Below are 22,247 nucleotides of genomic sequence, written 5' to 3'. Positions count from 1 at the left end.
CCACAGAGCAGAATGTGCCCCTGGCAGACGCCTCATTCCCACCATACTGATGGTCAAACGCACACGCCAGGAACCCGCCAGTGTTCAAACCTGCGTTTTGCGGCGTCTAGCTGCCGTATGAGACAAGGAGCAGGAACCTGGTTTTGGCTCTGTTTAGAATTGGTTATTAAATATTCTCAGGTTTAAGGTGGGAACTCGAGCCGTTGGGCACCATTTGTTGCGGGAGGACTTCTCTCCAGGTTCCCCAAGCCCCGCAGTCCCACAATCCACATATAAAATAATCACTCAGACGCTTATATTACTTATAAACTGTATGGCCGTGGCAGGCTTCTTGCTAACTGTTCTTATATCTTAAATTAACCCATTTCTATAAATCTATACCTTGCCACGTGGCTGGTGGCTTACCGGCGTCTTTACATGCTGCTTGTCCTGGCGGTGGCTGCAGTGTCTCCCCCCCCTTCTTCCTATTTCCCCAATTCTCCTCTCTCTTTGTCCCGTCTATACTTCCTGCCTGGTCACTGGCCATCAGTGTTTTATTTATATATAGAGCGATATCCACAGCAGCAGACTCCAGGCTCAGAGGTTGTCAAAACCACAACAGGAAATCCTCTCCTTTACCTAAACTGTTATCACAGCCTTCTACAATGGCTACTTTGTATCAACCATGCAACTGAACATGGGAGTTAGCCAGCTGAGCACAGTGAAGAGATAGACTGTGTGTATATATGTGCAAGTCAGGGGTGAGAGAATTAGGGAAGAAGGAAGACTGTTAGGAAATAGAGAAGGAAAGGGGCGGGGTGCTTCCCTCAGAGCAGGTGAACACTTGGCGGAGGATGCTGGGAAAGCAACCTGAACACTGTACAGTGCTTGAGCACCCGGGACAGCATCATCTTCCTGAAGAGCTCAGATTCTCACGTTGTCATCCTCCTTCCTTCAGCAGGAATCTGGCATAATGTGGCAGTTCTTGCTTTTCCTATACTTCTAGTAGAGATGTGAGACACCTGGATTACTGAGGACCCAGTCTCCCTTGATGCTGTTTTTCAAAATAGCAAAAAGATTTTATGAGGCTGAGGTGAGACAAGGAATGGAAAAAACTGTTTAAAAATAGGCTCCCTATCTCTTCTTGGCCTTTTGGCTAAGGTCAAGTGTAAAGATAGGCTCCCTTAGTTTGGGAGTGAGGCAAATGACGCCAAGCTGCTGGAGCATCAGAAAGCCACTGCGTCCCGCCGAAGCTCTGCTCCCTCTATCCTTCATTACAGAAAGTTCACAAGGGAAAACGGGTTACCAATGAGCTCCTCACCCTTGGCCGCCTCTTCTTCCAGCCTCAGCTCAAATGTAAAACGTTGATGCAGTGTTGTAACTGAAGTTATCTTGTTCCTGCCCAGCTCCTGAGGCCCTGCAGCCACTTGGACCCAAGAAAACACACAGAGACTTATATTATTTACGAACTGTATGGCCATTTGCTCAAACTTATTACTGACTAGCTCTTACACTTAAATTAACCCATAATTCTTATTTATGTTTAGCCACGTGGCTTGGTACCTTTTCCCACTTCTGCCTTCACATCTTGCTTCTCACGGTGGCTGCTGGCAGCATCTCCCGACTCAGCCTTCCACTTCCCAGAATTCTCCTCTCTCTTTTTCCCTGACTATACTTCCTGCCTGGCTACTGGCCAATCAGCACTTTATTTATTAACCAATTAGAGCAACACATTCACAGCATACAGATATCCACAGCACAGTGTCTACACATTCCCTTCTTCACCTTAAATAGAGTTTTCAGTCAAGGTGTCATCACCCCCTGTGATTTGGGTTAGAAAGTCTGTAATTTTGTTTACTGGGGGGGTTTGAATGCTTGCAAAAAAGTTTAAACTCAAAGGAATTGTGATACCATATTTTAAAAATGGAAACCATTATCACAAATTCAATTTCACAATATTTACTTCCAGGAACCAGGGTGAAGTCTCCAGAGAACCACAACTAGTTCTTAGCTCATTTCTTTCAGACACACTGGAAAGGGTCTGCTCTGTTGCCAACGTGATTCTGAACCACACATTTTGTCTTTGGTTGAGGCTTCCCCAAGAGAGCCTGAGTATGTGCGGGCAGCCTTCCCAGTTCATCATTTGTCTTTCAGGAAACAGCTCTGTTCATTCATGATGGTGGTAGGCACATGTCTCAGGATGGGCACATGTCTCAGGATGGGCACAGCCAGCTCCACAGCTCCCTTGGCAGATCTCAACACTGGCTGTGGGTGAGAGACCATAGAAGCACATTTGGAAAGAGATCAGGAGACCTCTGACAAGGACATGAATCTGTGAAGGGTCTCCGCACCTGTGAGGGGTCTCCACTCCTGTGAGGCTAGGAGAGAAAAGGCTGTGTTGCAGCAGCCGGAGTCTGTGGGGAACTTATGGCTATCAGGAAGATGCTGAGTTCATGCAGAGGAGAGGCGGAGGAGTCAAGACTGAAGAAAGAAGAGGCAGGAGGTGTTGAGCAGGGAGTATAAGGTCAGTGCCAAAGCTCTGTCATGGAGTTTGTTCTGCTGGGGCTCTACTCTGGAGCCCAGCTCTGGCCTTACTGAAGTACCAGGTCTGGCTGTCCATTGGGGATGTCTAAGTGGTAACAGCCAGGGCTGAGGCCCTGTTAGAGACTAACCAGACTGGGAGGAGTATGGCAGATGCTCGGATGCTGATGACAGTAGGTGAAGCCCAGTGTGGCCACTGTGGGTAAGTTAGTCAATGGTTATGTCTTTGAGTCATCTCTCTGTGTGTCCTTCCCTCCCCCTCTCCCTCCACACCTCCTTTCCCCTCTCCTTCTGTCCCTTTTATGGACCTGGGAGTGCCAGGGCCTCAGGCATGCTGGGCAGATCCTCACCCACTGGGCCACACATCCAGGCCTGCCTCCTGTTTCTTATACACATGAATGGAATAATGATAGTCCTGTTTCCAATAGCTGCTATGATGCAGTAAGAGGGTATATATAGAGTGCTTCAAAATGTGCCTGGTGCTTAATAGATATTGGATGCTCTGACTTCTTGGTAAACTAATTCTTACTACTAGAGGAGGAAAAAAGGCCTCTCTTTCCCAAGACTTTCCTCTCCCTTCCTTGTTTTTCTTTTCCTGGATAACCTACTGACTGTTCAAACTCAGCTTTCATACCAGCCCACCCACCCCCATGCAAATCAATTGCTGCCCTTGCCTCCCCCTCATATTCTCGTAGTCTTCCCATCTATAGTTTGTCTCAAGTTTGAGAATGTGGGAAAGGGATGGTTGACCTCAGGGTCCCCAGAACCTACCCACTATCTCATGTGGTTAACACCTCCACGCAGATGGGTAGACACCAAGGCCAGCGTCCCCAGCTCCCTCCTCAGCCCCACTTCACTGTGGCCCATGGGAGGTTCCTGCCTCGGGTGGAGACCTGTTTCTTGTTCTCTTTATCTAAGCAAAACAGACAGTTGGGCGATTATCAAGTAATCCTGGCGAGGGAAGCAGCCAGCACACATGTTTGTATCCAAGTTGCCCAAGTTGGCTGGCTCCCCAGGCTGCAGTTATTGGGGTAATTGCTCAATCTTCTACTTGGCTTTCCTTGTGTGAATGTGGCCACAGTGTGCAGCCCTCACCGGCTCTTGTCTAGTGTTGCCGAGACCTTTCTTTCTGCCAACAGTAGCTGTTATGGGGCATCAGCTCACTTTCATCCATAAGTCCTCCAAGAGGACTGAGAGGTTGGGATGCCCATTGCTCTCTTCATGGTCGGAAAATCTGTGTTGACTTTGCATTCTGGAGAAAAGAGGTGACTCCCACCCACCCCTTCTCTCTCTGTGTGTGTGTGTGTGTGTGTGTGTGTGTGTGTGTGTGTGTGTCTTTCTCTGTCTTTCTCTCTGTCTCTCTTTTTGTCTCTCTCTGTCTCTGTCTCTCTGTGTTTCTGTGTGTCTCTGTGTGTATCTCTCTGTGTGTCTCTCTATTTGTCTCTCTCTGTGTCTCTGTCTGTCTCTTTCTCTCTGTCTCTCTGTGTTTCTGTGTGTATCTCTTGGCGTGTCTCTCTGTCTTTCTATTTATGTCTCTCTGTCTCTGTCTCTCTGTCTCTCTCATGTAGCTAGAGTTTTCCTGCCTTGCCCACAGTCAGGACAAATCTCTGTCACCCGCCAGTCCCACAGCCACTCAGACCCAACCAAGTAAACACAGAGACTTATATTGCTTACAAACTGTATGGCCGTGGCAGGCTTCGTGCTAACTGTTCTTACAGCTTAAATTAATCCATTTCTATAAATCTACACCTTGCCACATGGCTCGTGGCTTACTGGCATCTTCACATGCTGCTTGTCATGGCAGCGTCTCTCTCCGCCTTCCTGTTCTCTCTTTTCTTCTCTCTGTTAGTCCCGCCTATACTTCCTGCCTGGCCACTGGCCAATCAGTGTTTTATTTATTGACCAATCAGAGCAATTTGACATACAGACCATCCCACAGCACTTCCCCTTTTCTTTTCTTTTCTTTTTCTTTTTTTTTTTAAAGAGGACGGTTTTAACTTTTACTCTCTGTCTGTCTGTCTGTCTCTGTCTCTGTCTCTGTCTCTCTCTCACACACACACCACTTCTGTCATGAGTTTAAATGGTGGGAATCTTTCACACCTTTTCTTCAGATGTAGATATTGCCTGTGACCCAGATCACTCAAGTTACTGTAAGGATCACAGAATTAGTTAGTTTGTGTCGTCCTGGCACACTCTAGAGTCGCTTTAGAGGAGAGGACTTCAACTGAGATGATCCCTCTATCACACTGGTCTGCAGACAAAGTATTGGGGGCATTTTTGTTTGTTTGTTTGCTTTTTGTTTTGATTAATGGTTGATATGGGAGGGCCAGACCACTGCAGGCAATGGTCCTGGGTTATCTAAGAAGGCAGGCTAAGCAAGCCACAGGGAGCAAGCCAGTAAACAGCATCCTCCATGGCCTCTGCTCCATTTCCTGCCTCTAGGTTCCGGCCTTGAGTTCTGCCCTGACTGCTCTTCACAGTGGATGGTAAGCTGCATGCTGAAATAAATCTTGCCTCCTCAAGTTGCTTTTGATCAGTGTTTCGTAACAGCAGCAGAGAGCAAATGAAAATAAGTCATGTCTAAACTCCAGCCTGCCTCTTGCTCCTTAAGTGCCTCAGACCAACTTAAAATGAATCTGTTTGTCTCCGTCCTGTCTCTAGGGCCTGTGTCTCACACACATCTCACTATTGACATGGAGTAAGTCACCTTCTCTCTTCTGGACTGTTTTCTTCCAGCTCCCTAAAATACATGGGACAGGAATGTTTTTCTGCTGAACCCCTTCCCCTGGCTTCCTGTCTACTCAGAAGAATGTATGACATTCTGTGGCCCCCATGGGGCCTTGTCTCTGGACAGTCCCCACATGCCGCACCTTGGAGCCCTCTGGCCTCATCTCTCAGCCCCTCCCCCTCCATACACTTTCTTACTCGACTCCAGCCACACTGCCCTTCTAGGCTGCAGTGAGTGAGAAGAAAAGCAGAACAGTGAGCCAGCCAATCACAAGTGTGAACTTGTGGCTTCATCTCACCTCATCTGTTTCTAAAAAACAGGTCATGCCCCTGTGTACCCCACAGGGTTGCTTGGAGAGTTACATGCCATGCTAATGATAAAGTGCTCAGCACAGTACCTGATGCACTGTGAGCCCTACATAAAGAAGTAGCTACTCCTGCAATAAGAGACCACGTAAAGCAGGAGAGGGCCCTTGGGTGGGAAAGCAACATTAGGCTCTGGACCAAGGGAACTCTCTCCCTCACCGCCAGGTCTTCAGCTGCACGCCACTGTACACTGAAGTGCAGTAGAGGCTTTGATGTTCAGGTTGGAGATCTCCAGTCTCAGCTGTCACTCAGCCACCCTAACCTTCTGTTAATCAGCTCACCGTCCAGCCCACAGCTCTACCTACGCTCCTCCAAAGGAAGCCAATTCTAAAAGGACTTACTCCTCTGAAACAGGATTGATCTGATTGCCTCTTGGGCCCCTCGCCCACTTCTGCAGATCACTGCTTAGCTGTGGGACCCAGTTAATAAGGACTTGGGGGCTCCCGGACCTTGGCAGTCAGACTGGCCCACTTACATCCTGGTCTCACAGCTCATGGGCCTCTGGGAGCCCAGCGGCCCTGCCAGCCCCATCCTTGCCGTTTCCGGGGAAACACCAGACTCTATTGTTTCCCTCGTGGGCCCTTACCTTTGTGTTACGCTGGGCCCACCGCAGCCAAGTGCGTCACACCGCCACCCAGAGCTCCCGCCTCGCTGCTGTGGTTCAGGAATTCTCTGGGCATCTCAAGTGGAAGAGGGAGTGGGTTTTAGACCGGATGCCTTCAGATGTAATTGAGGTTTTATTAAAGTTAAATGAGCCAATAATATAAAGTTCTGCTAATCGCCCAGGGAAACAGGCAAGTGCTGCACCCGGGCCTGTGTAATTCTGTAATAATACAAAAATTCCCAGTTGGACAGCAAGTGAAGCATAACCTTGCCACCCCCACCCCCATAAAGCTCTTAAAAACAAAGCCGAGATCTTAAAAATGTTAAGAATGGGATCCGGGTCTGGGTGAGACACATGGCTCACCGTTAGACCCAGTTGTCTAGCAGATCTCTGCAACTTTGCGGCCAACCTGGTCTACATAGTCAGTTCCAGACCAGCCAGGGCTACACATTGAGAGGCTGTCTCAAGAAGACAAGCAAACAAGAATGGAACCCAGGAGCTTCACACATGCTGGACAAGCACGCTACCGTCAAGCACATCCTCAGCCAGGAGCCCTACCTCCTTTGTGAACCTGCCTGCTCCCAAACAGTATCAGGGATGACAGAGAACGTTACAAAGTGATTGGAAACAATGGATAAAAGGGGTGTACATCTTAACTACTGTCCTAGTTCAGTGGCTATCAATTTTAAGGCACTCAAAAGTTTCCTGGGGGCTGAAAGGAGTGTTAGAAAGAGCCATACTGAGATGTTGACTTGCTGTCACTGTGGAGGGACTAGAAGTCTCATTAAGCTCCAAGGGGGATTCTCCTGCAGGTGGTCAGAGGTTCCAGGTTACACTCTCTGAACCCCAAGGCTATGGAGGAGGAAGAAAGAACAGGTTTATGGTGAATGATTCTGCCTCATCAGGTCCATTCCACATGATGTCTGCCTCCCTAATCTACTGTTCAGTCATCAGAGGCTGTTGTGAGCTGAGCTAGGAACTTAAGTAACCACACTTGAAAGTCACAGGGTAACAGATAAGCTATTGTCCTTTCCCCTCTATAGATGATACAAAGATTTGAACCAAGTCCCTCCCCCCACAGTGTGTGTGTGTGTGTGTGTGTGTGGTGTATGTACATGTACACATGCAGATACTTATGACGGTGCACAAGCATGCAGAGGCCAAAGCAGGATGTTGGGTGGCTATTGCTCCCCACCTTGTTGCCCTAAGAAAGGATCTCCAGCTACACGGCTCATCGTCCCAGCCTGGCTGCAGCTAGCTCTTGGGGTCTGCTGGCTTCTGCACCTATGCTGTGGTTTCAGCATGCGTCCACGCTTGGCCTTGAACGTGCTGGCCATTCAGACTCAGGTCTCATGCTTGCAGAGCAGGCGCACTTACCCGTGGCGTCGTCTCCCAGCCCTCCCTGGACCAGCATCTTTCGATTTTCATTTCTCAGCACATATGTTACACTGAGCACTGAGAAAGAGTGGCAGGCAGGTGACGCGGGAAGCCGGCCAACTGAGGCATGCTGGGAACTTAACCGGCCCTGGGGGTTCAAAAACCATAACAAACAATTGGACTTATTTTGTTTATAGCAAAATTCCTTTCACTGACTCTTTTTAATCCCATGAAGTCTCTGACTAAATGCTATTTGGCATCTCTCAGCTGCCAAGGTGTGAGTCAGTGATTTGGATAGGATGGGTGTATTTGGTACCCAGCATCTGAGTGTTTCCAAATATCCAGACATTTTGGCCAGTCCCGGAGACACTGGCTCAAGCCTCATTTTCTATTTTTTAGGTAGGAATTCTGAGTCACTGAGTGACAAGACACACGGCCTAATGGTTTGCTGCTGTTTGTTTACTCAATTATACTTGGTACATTTCATGCAACCACTTCTTCCAAAATCAGAGGCAGGGGGGCATCCAAGCTGGTGTTGTCAGAGCCCATCCTCACAGGGAAGCCAGTGGGAATACAAGGAAGTAGCTCACAGGTGTGTGTGCATCAAGAGAATGTTACCCAAGCTGGAGCCATAGCTGTGAGGCTGCTCCACAAGCACACCGTGACGATGGAAGGTCTCATGGAGCAGACAGGCTCAGGCTCCGGATGATGTCATATCAAGTTTCTCTGACATCCCTTTTTCTCTTCTCCAGGAGCTAGCACTGAGAGACTGAGTGGTAAGGGGAGACGGAGGACGGTAGGTTTGTGTTGATGGGCAAACAGGAGCGTCCGTACACTGAGTCAGCATCTGAGCAGCACGATCGGTGTCCCGGGAGCGGAGGGGACCTGGTAGGTGTTCTCAGAGGGGATTTCTAGTATCAGAGAGATTTCAACCCAACTCTTGCAAAGATCCCCTTCCCTTCTGTCCCTTGAAACATAAAAACTCCTCTCTGGCAAGAACACTTCTGAGCCATCTTTATGCCCTTGCGTGATGAATGATCCAGTGAGAAACTCCATAGCCTGTCACAGGTACCTGCTCTGGTTCCTCCAAAGTGTGGCCTGTTCTCTTGCAAAACTAGTTGAGCCACACACAGCACTTAGGCCCAAGCTTCAAATGGTCAAAGAAGTCTAGAACTGTCCGTCATATAAATCCTTTTGAGGTTTCCGGCTACAGCCAGCCTTCCAACCCAGGTAGGAGGAGGGTGGGGGCTTCAGGAAGCAGCTTCTGTGTCAGCCAGCCAGCTTAAGAGATGTAAGATGCCCCTGCCTCCCCCGCCCCACCCCTGCGTTCCAGCCTTCCCTTTCATTTCCCCCTCACATTCTAGAGCAGACTCTGAAGCTCAGTTGGAATGTAGTTGAGACATATTTTCCTGAGCATGTGCCTGAATTCTCCTGCCTGGAATATTAATGTCCTTTCTTTGCATCATCCTCAGGGCTTTGGTGTTTGGAACAGGCCTTAGGAATCACTCATCCAATCTTTTGATTTTTTTCCTCTCTGAGCCCCTGTCCTCCTTTATGGCTCCTCTTTAGAAATAGGAACAGAATCAGTTTTGTTTGAGCCCCATACCTGGTGTCTCTGAGGAACTGTCTGGGCTCTGCTGGAGAACCAGATCATCAGTGACTGCCTTGGTGAGATGCAAAGTTCCTCCAGTCTTCACAAGGCTACCTGCATGTGCCTTAAAACAGCTCTGGAAACCCTCCCTGGAAAATTCCAAATTCCAGCATCCTTTCCCTTTCTAGCTTCCTTTCTTTTGGAGAAGGTGCAGATGATTAGGTGTAGACTGAGCATGCCTGGCCTGTGCCCACACCCACTTTCACCAGAGAAGACAGAGATCTCTATTGAGATTAGTACCAGCAGGGCCATGTTGCACTAGCAAAGGGTGAAGCCAGGAGGTAAAATGCTGGCCTGGCATACCCAAAGCCCTGGATTCCAGCTCCAGTACCACAAAATGGAACAAATAATGCACCAGATCCCAAAGCAACAGAAGTCCACGTCAGTACGAAGTCAACATCCTACATCAGGTGAGTCCTTGGCAAGTGCTTAACTCTTAATCCTTGCTGCATCCCACAAGTGTCCCACCATCCCTACTTCATCTTTGGGTAGACTCAGTCTTTGTGGAATATTAGGTGAAGATGTGTTATACTGGTTTGTGCTGTGGAATATTTTTTAATGATGCAAAGATGTGTTGCATTTATTTAACTCTGTGAAGCTGTGTTACTTTGCTTGTCTAAAACACCTGATTGGTCTAATAAAAAGCTGAATGGCCAATAGCAAGGCAGGAGAAAAATAGGCAGGGCTGCCAGGCACAAAGAATAAGTAGAAGAAGAGGGAAGAACAAGAAAAGGGGGAGAGGAGGACACCAGGGGCCAGCCACCCAGCCACCCAGCCACCCAGCCACCCAGCCACCCAGCCACCCAGCCACACAGCCACCCAGCCACTCAGCCACACAGCCACCCAGCCACCCAGCCACCCAGCCACCCAGCCACCCAGCCACCCAGCCACCCAGCCACCCAGCCACACAGCCACCCAGCCACACAGCCACACAGCCACCCAGCCACCCAGCCACCCAGCCACACAGTCACCCAGCCACCCAGCCACACAGCCACACAGTCACCCAGCCACCCAGCCACCCAGCCACCCAGCCACACAGCCACACAGCCACCCAGCCACCCAGCCACCCAGCCACCCAGCCACACAGCCACCCAGCCACCCAGCCACCCAGCCACTCAGCCACCCAGCCACCCAGCCACTCAGCCACCCAGCCACCCAGTCACCCAGCCACCCAGCCACCCAGCCACCCAGCCACACAGCCACACAGCCACACAGCCACCCAGCCACACAGCCACACAGCCACACAGCCACACAGCCACACAGCCACACAGCCACCCAGCCACCCAGCCACCCAGCCACCCAGCCACCCAGCCACACAGACAACCATGAAGTAAGAAGAAAAGAAAGCTATATAGAATAGAGAAAGGTAAAAGCCCAGAGGAAAGAGGTAGATGGGATAATTTAAGAAAAGCCAAGCTAAGGCAGGGTATTCATAAGTAAGAATAAGTCTCTGTATATTTATTTGGGAGCTGGATGGCAGGTCCCCAAAGAGTTAAAAAAAAAATCAACTATACTCAGTCCTGCTCACAAAGCTTTTCAGCTGCAGAGTCAGCATTTAAAACTCAGCAGTTTTGCTCCAGAGTGCACACCCTCAAAAATTACACTGCCTGAGCCCCAAAAATAGAAGATGTAAACAAGAAAACTACATTTATTTTCAGTGCTGGTGTTCAAATCCAGGGCTTCGCATATGCTAGGCTGATGCTCTATTACTGGACACTCCCACCCTCACCCCAAACACCAACATTCTAAACTAACTCAATTTACCAGCGTGGAGGGCGTTAGCACTCAACCTTTTCTACTGAAGTAATTCCGAGGCCTCATTGCAACAGTGTCCTCCCTACAGCCCACTGTGAGGATCCCAGCTGTCCTTTCCAGTCTCAGAGCCAGGCTCTGAAGCTAGGATCCTCAACAGGAGACACTTTCTGTCCTGCTGAAGGTCCATTCATTTTCTGTTGGGTGACACTGTTACTGGATCCTGGAACAATCCATGCTCATGTGACACCAGGTGCCCATTCCTGCCCTGGTGCTGCTAAGGACTCTCCAGGTGAAGAGAAGACCCTAGGTTTTCCCAGCAATCACTTCTCTACCCCTAATATCCAGAGTCTTAAACCACCACAGCTGTTTCCCCTAGGGAATATTTCCAAGGGCCTGGAGCCTAGGGCCAGCTTCTGTACCACCTCTAACATCTGTCCCTGAACTCTCCATCTCCAAAGCCATCCTGCCTGGTGTCAGAGTACAGGTCAGTTCTTCCAGTGAAACCCCACCCCCTCCAGTAACTCACTGTTCAGCGTAGGACTGGAGGGACCCACCGGTGCACAGCAGCTCCCTGCTGCGTTCTCTGGACACTTCTGGATGGTTGCCCACCCTGCCCGCCCCCACAGAAACGAGCGTGCTGCTTCAGTGAGGGTGGGAGTTTGGGGGGCCAGCTGCCTGGGGCTTCTGCTTTGCTGCCATTGGAGCAGTCTGTCTTTGTGGACAGCAGCACAGGCTCCCAACTAATTGATCCTGGATTGAGACATATTGAGCTATTCAGCCTCTGGCAGGTCTGGAAAGCTTCCAGACAATGTCCACTCTGCAGCTAAAAACACATGACCAGAGACGGTCACAAATGTAGCTCAGCACAAAATCATGAACAACTAAAACATTATGAGAGCTTTTTGTTTGTTTGCTTGCTTGCTTTTAACTTTTAAATTCAATTGGGAGATTCTCAGGAGTGAACTTAGTCGATGACCATATCAAAGATTGCCTGCCCAGCCATGGTGATCATCTGACTTGTTGGCCACTTTCTTCCCCATGCCTACTTTGTTAAAAGTATAGACTTTAGGGCTTGGCAGGTGTTTGCTGCTGAGTTCGATCCCTTGAATCTACAGGTGGAAGGAGAGAACTGACTCATGCAGCCTTTGCTTTGATGGCCACACATGTGCCATGGGGCAGGCATCACACACACACACACACACACACACACACACACACACGCACAATCAATATATGTAAAGACTTTAAAAATCATCGCTGAGATCTTGATAAATCATTCCCAGGAACTAGACCTTTGTCATGAGTGTGGGGCTTCCTGGTAGCAAAAGTGAAGCAAAGAGAGAAGCCAGGAGAGGGGAGGGCACATTCAGGGTAGTGCTTCCCAGGGCTGGTCGTGAGTTCTGACCGGGCAGCTCAAACAAGAGCATGAACGCTGATGCCAGCCTCCTTTCACACACCCACACCCACATACTCACGCACACACTCACGTACTTACAGGCATATAGTCACATTCTCACACTACACATTTTCCCCTCTCTCTCTGGAAGCCCAGCCCCTTTCTACAGCTAAGCAGCTTGTCGGCTTCCCTTATCCTCCCATGGTCCACTGTGTCTGCCAATTGAAAGAAATGAGCATCCATCTCCCCAAGCGGCCCCCTGGGAGCCCTGTTCCCTGAATTGAGAAGATGGGAAGGGACCCTCCAACACTTTCCCCACAAATTTCACCCCAATCTCCAGTAACTCAGTCCTTATGCTTCCTCAGATGCAAGCAAGTCTTGTGACAATTTCTCAACCGTTGTGGTCTATCCACCATTCTTCTTGGATCGTGGCCTCGTCTGGCAACAGACACCAAAACCAGAAGAGTTCTCTATCAGCCTCTGATTTCCCAGTGGAGGACTTGGCCAAGAACACACGATTAACTTGCTGCATGGGGGGCTTGGGCACGTCTTGTCTTCTTCAAACTACCGTGGACAAGTTTGCCATTGTGTGCCCCGAGGAAACCAGGAAGGAGAAGTCTCAGGTAGTTCTCTGGCCTTTCCACCTTTGTGCCCAGTGTGACAGCCCAGCTTTTGTTTTCTAGTGAGTTTTAAAAAGGACATACTTTATTTTATACGTGTCAATGCGGTTTAACTGTTGAATAACACTGTAAGAGGATGAGATCATAGTTTGTTGTCGTTGTTGTTGTTGTTTCCTTCTTTTCTTCAAGACGGGGTTTTTCTGTGTAGAGCTGGCTGTCCTGGAACTCACTCTGTAGACCAGGCTTGCTTCAAACTTAAGAGAGGTTTACCTGCCTCTGCCTCCACAGTGCTGGGATCAAAGGTGTGTGCCAACATGCCAGGCCTGATGGAGTCTGAAACAGAAGGGGATGGGAACAATTTTAGGCTAGAAATTGTCTCTGCCCAGAACAAATTTAAAAAACGATCACTTTTTCTTAGTCAGTGTGACAAATATATTCAGTGACTAGTCATGTCTAATTCGCAGTGCATTAATGGTCAATGGAATGTTTTAAAAGCAAAAAACAACAAACAAACAAAACCTCCCGACTTTCACAATCATGGCCTCAAAGGAAGAACAGATGTTGAATTCTTTGGGAGGTAAAAATGGGTCTTGCTACTTTAACACTCAGAAAGTTAAATTCACCACAGGGAAAAACAAAACAAAACAACTATGATGTAGTTGAAACTATAAAAAAAAGTTTTATATCCTTTTTCCTGACTGCTGTCTTTTGCCAATTTCCTAATTATTGGAGGAAGAATGAGTCTGTGAAAATTAATTCTATATATTAACTCTTGTGGCGTATCGACCAGAGAAGACTGCTCAGACTTAAGTTTAAGCCAAGAGAAAGTCTTTATTAGCTGGCCGGCAGCTACACTGGGTGTTCAGGATCCCAGCCTTTTTCAGGGTGAGCTTTGAAGTACAAAAGCCATGTCCTGGTTGACAGACTTCTGTTAACAAGAACATTTAGCCAGAAGCAGAACTCCAGAAGCTGAAAAATAAGGTTAGTACACTTAGAGACTTTCCCAGAGCCATGGACTTGGATGAATCAGGCCTTTGGGCTGGTGGTGCTAACTACATACTGAGTTTTAGTGCCTGAATAACACTTCCATCATGGAGTCAGTCGTGCCAAGGTCTGGGGGCCTGCTCCATTAACTTGGTGAGACCGTGTTGTCTAGCTGTTCAATGCAACAGCAGATTACATGGTCCCAAGGAACATCTGGACACACGACTGACATGTAACCACTGGCCTATGAGTGAATGAAGTGTCACAGTTGCTTTAGTGTCAATGGAAACAAACCTACAGTCACCCGGGGAGAGGAAACTTCTCTGGAAGACCTGCCTTGGTCAGGTGGGTCTGTCACTGTGTCTGTGGAGCACTTGGTCAGGTGGGTCTGTCACTGTGTCTGTGGAGCACTTGGTCAGGTGGGTCTGTCACTGTGTCTGTGGGGCACTTGGTCAGGTGGGTCTGTCAGTCACTGTGTCTGTGGGGCACTTGGTCAGGTGGGTCTGTCAGTCACTGTGTCTGTGGGGCACTTGATCAGGTGGGTCTGTCACTGTGTCTGTGGGGCGCTTGGTCAGGTGGGTCTGTCACTGTGTCTGTGGGGCACTTGGTCAGGTGGGTCTGTCAGTCACTGTGTCTGTGGGGCACTTGATCAGGTGGGTCTGTCTGTCACTGTGTCTGTGGGGCACTTGGTCAGGTGGGTCTGTCACTGTGTCTGTGGGGCACTTGATCAGGTGGGCCTGTCACTGTGTCTGTGGGGCACTTGGTCAGGTGGGTCTGTCGCTGTGTCTGTGGGGCACTTGGTCAGGTGGGTCTGTCGCTGTGTCTGTGGGGCACTTGGTCAGGTGGGTCTGTCACTGTGTCTGTGCGGCATTTCTTGATTGCTTGCTGATGGACCCTGGGCAGGCCACCTCTAGGCAAGTGGGCCTGCAGAAGGAAGCTAGCTGAGCAAGCCTCGGAGTAATGTTCCTGTGTCGGTTTCCTCTTCAAGATCCAGCCTTGAGACCTTGGCTCTCAATGTTGCAGTGAGAGCGATACAATGAAGCAGGATTCTCTTCTCATGTTACTTTTGGTCATGGTGCTTGTCACAGTGGCTTCCCTCAGAGGATGCAGGAGCCACTGGGTTAAAGTCTGGGTCTGTGAGCTCACAAAACTCAGGGAAGTAGCCACATACTGTAGTTCACCTGAAGTGTAAGCAAAAACCAGTATGGTGGATAAGCAGTGTACTTGGGTGGAAAAAGAAATCGAAGTTGGCGTTTGACTCCTGTTCTCTCCACCTGCTCAGTACATGTGGGTACCTTTTCTGGGCTGGGTGGAAAAGGACAGGTCAGTGTCTTTTGTACTTCCTCTTTTAGGGAAGGAACAGACTTGAGACTTAAAGTACCAGGCATGGCCTCAAGCTTGTAGTTAGAACACTGAAGCCAAAGGCACGTGGCTGCCTCCTGCTCTTCTGTCTCCTCCCGCAGGGGTGTTGAGCCTTCCAGACATAATGGAGAGAAAGGAAACAGGAGAAGACAGGAGGCCACATCCTCCTGTCTGGCACTGGCATCCTTTCTCATCTGACAGGTGGTGACTCTTTTCTGTGTCACCCAGAGCTCCTCCCTTGTCCCAGTGGTCTCATGTCTATAATACCCTCGTCCTGAATATACGAAGCTCAGTCTGACTGTTTCTCCCTCACCATTCCCTCAAAATCTTCCTCCTATTGCGGGAAGCTTGGCTGAGATACACTGACCATGCTGACTCCCGGAGGCCCCCTCTCTCCTGGGCCCAGCCTCCAGGGTCATTCAGCCTTTTTGCCGGTGTCCAGAACTCCATCCCTGGAGACAGGCATTAGTTACTTTCCTCATTGCTGTTACAAAATGTCTGTGAAAAGCAACTTAAAGAAGGGAGGGTTCATTGTGGCTCAGTTCAAGGGTGGGGAATTCCTGTCGGCAAAATCGTGGAGATTGCTGCTCAGCTCCATCTCTTCTTCGTATCTAGTCCAGGCTATGAAACTGAACCACCACACTTAGGGAGAGACTACCACATCAATTAACCCACTATGAAAAGGCCCTCACCGACATGAGGTGAGTCTAGATTTTATCAAGTTGCCAACCAATATTAACCATCAAAGGGCTTTATTTCTCTCGGGGACTTCAAGGACAATTTCTTAACGTTTCTCATTGAGAAATTAGTCAACATGAAATGACAGCTGCCAACACTGAGCTCTCCTTTCCCTCCCCACAATCTGAATCAGCCTCAGATTCCGAGGACCTCTGTCACAAAACATCTGTTACACTCAGAACACTAGTGACCAGGACTTCAGCCTGAAGCCTCCACAGCCTTGCCTTCCTCCCTGGAAGAGAGGAGTTTCCCCTCCTCACTTACTTTGGCATCTATCAGCAGTAACCATTCTTGACATCTTGGCCTGTTCTCTAGAAAACCCTCCTACAGCATTTCAGCAGGAACTACCCCCTGGTAGTGGAATCAGATAGCATGTGCTCTCTGGACAGCTCTGGTGTGATTTCCCAAGATAGCTTTATGGGAAACAGCTGGCTCCTGCCTGCACCATCCAACAGATAAACAGCATTATCAAAATATAAGCAGGCTGCTTCTTTCTTGGGATAAAGGAAAACGAGACACCAGAAAGTAAATGGGAAAAACCATGATTTTTTTCTTTCTGCTTTGTTTTCTTGTATTTAATCAAGCCGACTTCTAAAGAGAAAGTTGGATGTAAGTTATTAGCTCAATCAGGCAAACCACTAATTTATTGATTTTGTTGTTTGTTTGTTTGTTTTAAGATAACATCTCATAATTTAGTCCTGAATGGCCTGGAACTCACTATGTAGACCAGGCTGGGCTGGAACTTGAAGATATCTTCCCGCTTCTTCCTCCTGAGTGCTAGGATTAAATCCAACCACGCCCAGCCCTAAAGCCACATGATGACAATATCATCAGATATGTAAGCCTTAAGCTGAGCGGAAAGGAATTAGAGGCCTGTTCTATTAACTTCGCTATACTGTGCCACTCGGCCGATGAGGGAAGTGTCCTTTACAGAAAATGTGTACAAGACAAAAGCTTAGCATTAAGGGTCCCATGTCTCTGTGACCAAAACAAGAAAACTCCAGAAACATAAATGTTTGGGGGCTGGGGAGATGGCTAAGCAGGTCATGTGCTCAGCTCAAAGGCACGAAGGCCTGAGTTGGGTCCCCAGCATCCATGTGAAAAGCCAGGCATGGTGGCACACACCTGCAATCTAGCACTGGGGCTGAGGAGACAGGAAGTGCCCTGAACTGTGTGGCCAGCCAGCCGAGCTGACTGAGTGAGCTCCAGGCTCTGTGAGACACCTGGTTTCAAAATACACACCAGCCTTCACTCACACGCACAAACCTGCTTGCACATGTGTGCGCACACATAAAATGTGTAAAAACTGTAACTTTATCATAGTAATTTCAAATGTTGGTGATGTCAAATGATGACGATGGAAACTGAGCTCACTTGATTTCCAGTGTGGTCTGTCAATCAAGAAAAATACATCTTTTTAAAAAAATCCGTGATATGCATCACTGTCTTCTCCCTCACCAGCTGTTAACTAGTGTGAGGCCAAAGGCCAGGGGCCCTCCATTTATCACCATGTTCTTCATTCCACACTGTAACCAGCTAACACTAGTGACTGAGTGAGTGGAATACTAGTTAGTCAGTTGTTTGATGATTTTATTTTTGCATGTGTTTGTGGTATCTGTTTTCACGTGAGTACATGCCACATGTCCATGTGGGTGAATTTGTGTGTGAAAGACAGAGGTCAATGTCAGGCATCTTCCTCTGTGGCTCTCCACCTTGTTTTGGGGACAGGGTCTCTCAGTGAACCAGGACCCATCAATCTGGCCAGGCTCGGTACCGACCTCTTATGACTTGCCTGTCTTTGCCCCCACAACGCAGGGTTATTGGCCCTTTCTGCGGGTTGTAAGGGCACACTGCTGCTGCGCCTGGATTTTCACAGGCAATCTGAACTCAGGTCTTCCTGCTTGCATGGCAAGTACTCAGTGACTGAGCCGTTCCCCAGCACCGTTTGGCAATGGTCATTCATTAATTTTCATCCATTAACAAGTAGTTTCTTTGCTAGGGTTCTGTACAGAGGGGAAAGACTTGGTTCCTTCTGCAGCTGGCTCATAGCCCAAGAAGGAAGACAGACGGATAACCACTGTAGTCAGGTGGCCATGGCTCGCACTGTGTAAGACATTTGAGGAGTTGACAAGAGAATGTCTAACTCTGTCCTGGAGACCCAAGAGGATCATTTCAGAGAAGGATTCCAGTTAGCTGGTGGTTTAGAAGGAAACGCCAGAGCAATGATGGACTATGGAAAGTCTTTACCAAATAAGTTTTAGAAACAAAATCTCTTTCAGGTCAAAGCTGTCTAAGTCGCCTTGGGGTGGGGAGTTGTTTAGCCATCCAGAATCATGCAGGTTAAGCTCCATTAATCAAGATTATTCTTCTCCATCGATCTCTGGCTTTGATGACCAGGCTGCAGACAGATTATCTCATATTTGATGCTGTAATTAGTTTCTCCTCAGGCTAGAACCTGACTGGATGTGACAGTCAAGTTTAACATTTGTGTCCATTCTTCTTTTGTTTCCACAAGGTTGCCTGCTGCGTGATGGAATGTAAATGCAGTATCTAAAACAAATATCTTGTATTTCATTTTAAATAAATAACTACTCAAAGGCACTAATAAAATCAAGATTCTTTAAAACAAACCATCCAAACATACCCAGACCAAAGTGGGGAAGAAATTAAAGGTGTACTTGGTAGGGTCAATTGTATTAGACCATAGAAATGTTGATCTTGCTTATTTATATCTGTGTATTCAGGAACTGGAAGTTTCTCTTAGGTATAAACAGAATATTACAATGTTTAAAATGTCTCAATGAGTAACACAATCCTTTCTGGGCAGAAAAAAAATCAACCAATTCTTGGGCTAATAACAGTTCTATGTTAGTGGAAGTGTTAACAAGCTTATTTAATGTTTTGTTCAAAGGAATTACGAGAATTATTTATGGCAGTAGTTATATTTGTTAAACATCATAACTCGTATGGTTAAAATGATGATTTTGTTAAGTGTGTTTAAAGTTTTAATAAATTAAAGAAGAAAAGAGAGGGTGGAGAAGAAAAAAATTGACTCAATTTTATCATTTGGAAAAAATTAAACTTTATGTCTCTCTCTTGACACTGCTCTGGACTCCTTCCCAAAGGCAAACACTTGGTACCTTTTAAGCAGAAAAATTAAAATCCATCACCCACTGAGTCAAGCCAAGATTGAAGAGCAGAAAACTTGGGATTTGAGAAAGTTTGGAAAGGGGTCCAAGACAGGAAATTGACTTGGTCAGATGTGTGGAAAATCAAGGCAACCCACAAGACCATTAACGCAGGTCCCCATACACAAGTCCCCTTAAGGCAGCCCTGCCTCTACTCCCCACCCTTGGCTTGCTGTCTCCAGCCGGGAGGAGTTATTTTGGAGGGTGTGTGCCAGCACCTTCCAAGAGAAAGACAGCTGGAGCGTATTTCACCAGGAAGTGTGAGTAGGGTGAGTAGGGTGTGCAGGTGGCACTCAGCATGAAGACAGGGAGCCGGGCACAGCCGTGCCTTGGCCTCGACTCCATTGGACAGAAATCTCAGCTGCAAAGCTGATCAAGGGAATTTACTTGCAAAGATTTTGTCCTTAGGAAACAGCAGCAGCAGTGTCCTTTCCTGCCTTCCCTGAGGGAAATGTGCCAAGATGCAAAGGGCATGAAGGAGATGGCATGGCACTCAGGCATGCTGGTGCAGGTCGGTCATCTCAGCAGCCAGGAGCAGAAGCAGCAGGACTGAGAATTTGAAACCAGCCTGGACTACATAGCAAGACCCTGTCTTAATCATGAAAGTGAGAAGACAAACAAGATGATCAGTAGAAAAGACCTCAGTGCAAGACCAGAAGGTCTCTAAATGCATGTGGTGTTCGAGAGAACTGTGAAACAGGACCATGGTGTGTGCACCTTGCAAAGAGATTGGTTTGTGAAATTACCAGTGTTATCTTTGTGACTTTTTTTATTTGTTCGTGGCTTCTAACCATCTCTTCAAACACCCTGGCATCCTGAGGCAGATAATTCTCTCGGGTACCAGTAAGATGCCGTAGACTCTAAGCTGGTAACTGGGCAACATGGAACCTACTTCCTGACTGAGCTTCCCGTCAAAGTCACTTCCCCCTGTCAGAACCAGTACTCCTCCTCTTACAGGAGAAGGTTGGACTAGATGACGTCAGTGCTGGTTACATTTGGTACTCTGTTACATTTTGGGTAATTTCTTTTCTTTTTCCTTTGGATACCTTCATTGCTGACATAACATGCAAGAGAACTTTTTGATCTTATATACTTCTCCAAGTGAGTTTTAGACATCTGTGGTTGAATCCTCCTCCTATTGGCCCTTGTGACTCTATGTGAAAGCAAAGGATTTCCTTTCTTGTCTTCCCGTAAGCCCTTCACCCTTTCCTCCTGGGGTCCTTGAGAACCACCCCTCTGTTCCCGTCCCCCACCTCACAGCCCTGGATGCCTTACATGTCCTCAGCACACCGCCCGTTCCACACCACTCCTTTCCACCTTGTCTGACAGCTCTGGGGGGCGGGGTCAGTCCCCACTGTCCCTCTCCCCTCAGTTCTCCGTTGACTGGTGCTGAAGCTTGAATGTGTGACAGAATTACCTGGGATTCTGCTCAAGCACAGACTTGCATTTGGGGGTCTGAGCAGACCATGGCCTCCTATTTTTAAGATATCCCCACACTTCAAAGAACAAAACATAATATTTTAATGAGAGCCCTGGAATCCAGGTATTTCTTCTTTTAATCTGATTTCAGGGTATCATTCCTAAGTGTTGGTATGTACACCTTAAGCTTCTCTACTACCCTTCCATGTGAAAATAGAATAGCTCACATAATTCTGTGGTCACCCAAGGACCTGCACCCTAGACCCCCATCCTGTGCTTCAGTGGATCCCCACAGCCCTCAGCCTCCATCAGTCTGTCTAACCAGCCTGCGTGCTCTCACTTGGACTTTCAGGATGTGCTTTCCATTTCCTGTCCTCGTGTCTTCTCAAATCTGTTCCTTGCTGGAAATGCCACCTCATTCCTTCGGCCTGTGCTGTGGGATGTCCTTCTGTATGCTGTGAATATGTGCTGCTCTCCCTGGTTGATGAATAAAGCCACTTTGGTCTATGGCAGGGCAGAACATAGCTTAGTGGGAAAGCCAAACTGAATACAGGAAAAAAGAAGGGTAGAGTCCAGGCAGATGCCAGCCCACCGCCCAAGGAGCAACATGCCAGCAGACCGGTAATGCCATGGCCACGTGGCAATACATAGATTAATAGAAATGGATTGATTTAAGATGAAAGACCTAGTTAGCAAGAAGCCTGCCATAGGCCATACGGTTTGTAATTAATATTAAGCCTCTGACTGGTTATTCGGGTACTGGGGACAGTTATCTGGCTATACATTTGAGTTACTCATAATCTTGTAACTCCTTAATGACAGGAGGCAGAGACTGCAATCCACAGAAAGTTTCTATACCCGACATTCCTTCTTCCCGATGCCTGTTTGGAAGTTTCATATCTTGCTTTGTAAGTTATTTTTCTGCGTCTTCCACCTTTGCAGTCAGACAAAGAGCTTTGAGGGGATGCTTCAGGGAAAGAAGTATTGTTCAGGACAACAGAAGAAACTTACGTATTCAAACTCAGGGTGTCGGAGAGCATGAATATCCCAAAGTGCCTGGATATTTTTACATAGCACAGGACTGTTCTGCTGTCCATATTGAGGCTACCCTGGACTTTAAAGACATAGCTTCAACTTTTTCATTTTTAACTAACTATCATCTATCTATCTATCTATCTATCTATCTATCTATCTATCTATCTATCTATCCATCCATCCATCTATCATCTATCTATCATCTATCTATCTATCTATCTATCTATCTATCTATCTATCTATCTATCTATCTGCCTATCATCTATCATCTATCTATCTATCTATCTATCTATCTATCTATCTATCTATCTATCTATCTTCTATCTATCTGCCTATCATCTATCTATCTATCTATCTATCTATCTATCTATCTATCTATCTATCTAATCTTTCTATCATCTGTCATCTGTGTGTGGAGGTCAGAGGACAACTTGCAGAATTCAGTTCTTTACTCCCCCTTTGTGGGTCCTAGGATCAGACTCAAGCCATGAGTCTTGGTAGCAAG

Source organism: Peromyscus maniculatus, chromosome 6 (assembly GCF_049852395.1).
Source record: "Peromyscus maniculatus bairdii isolate BWxNUB_F1_BW_parent chromosome 6, HU_Pman_BW_mat_3.1, whole genome shotgun sequence".
In the NCBI taxonomy this organism is placed as follows: Eukaryota; Metazoa; Chordata; class Mammalia; order Rodentia; family Cricetidae; genus Peromyscus; species Peromyscus maniculatus.
Note: the sequence above shows the minus strand (reverse complement) of the source record.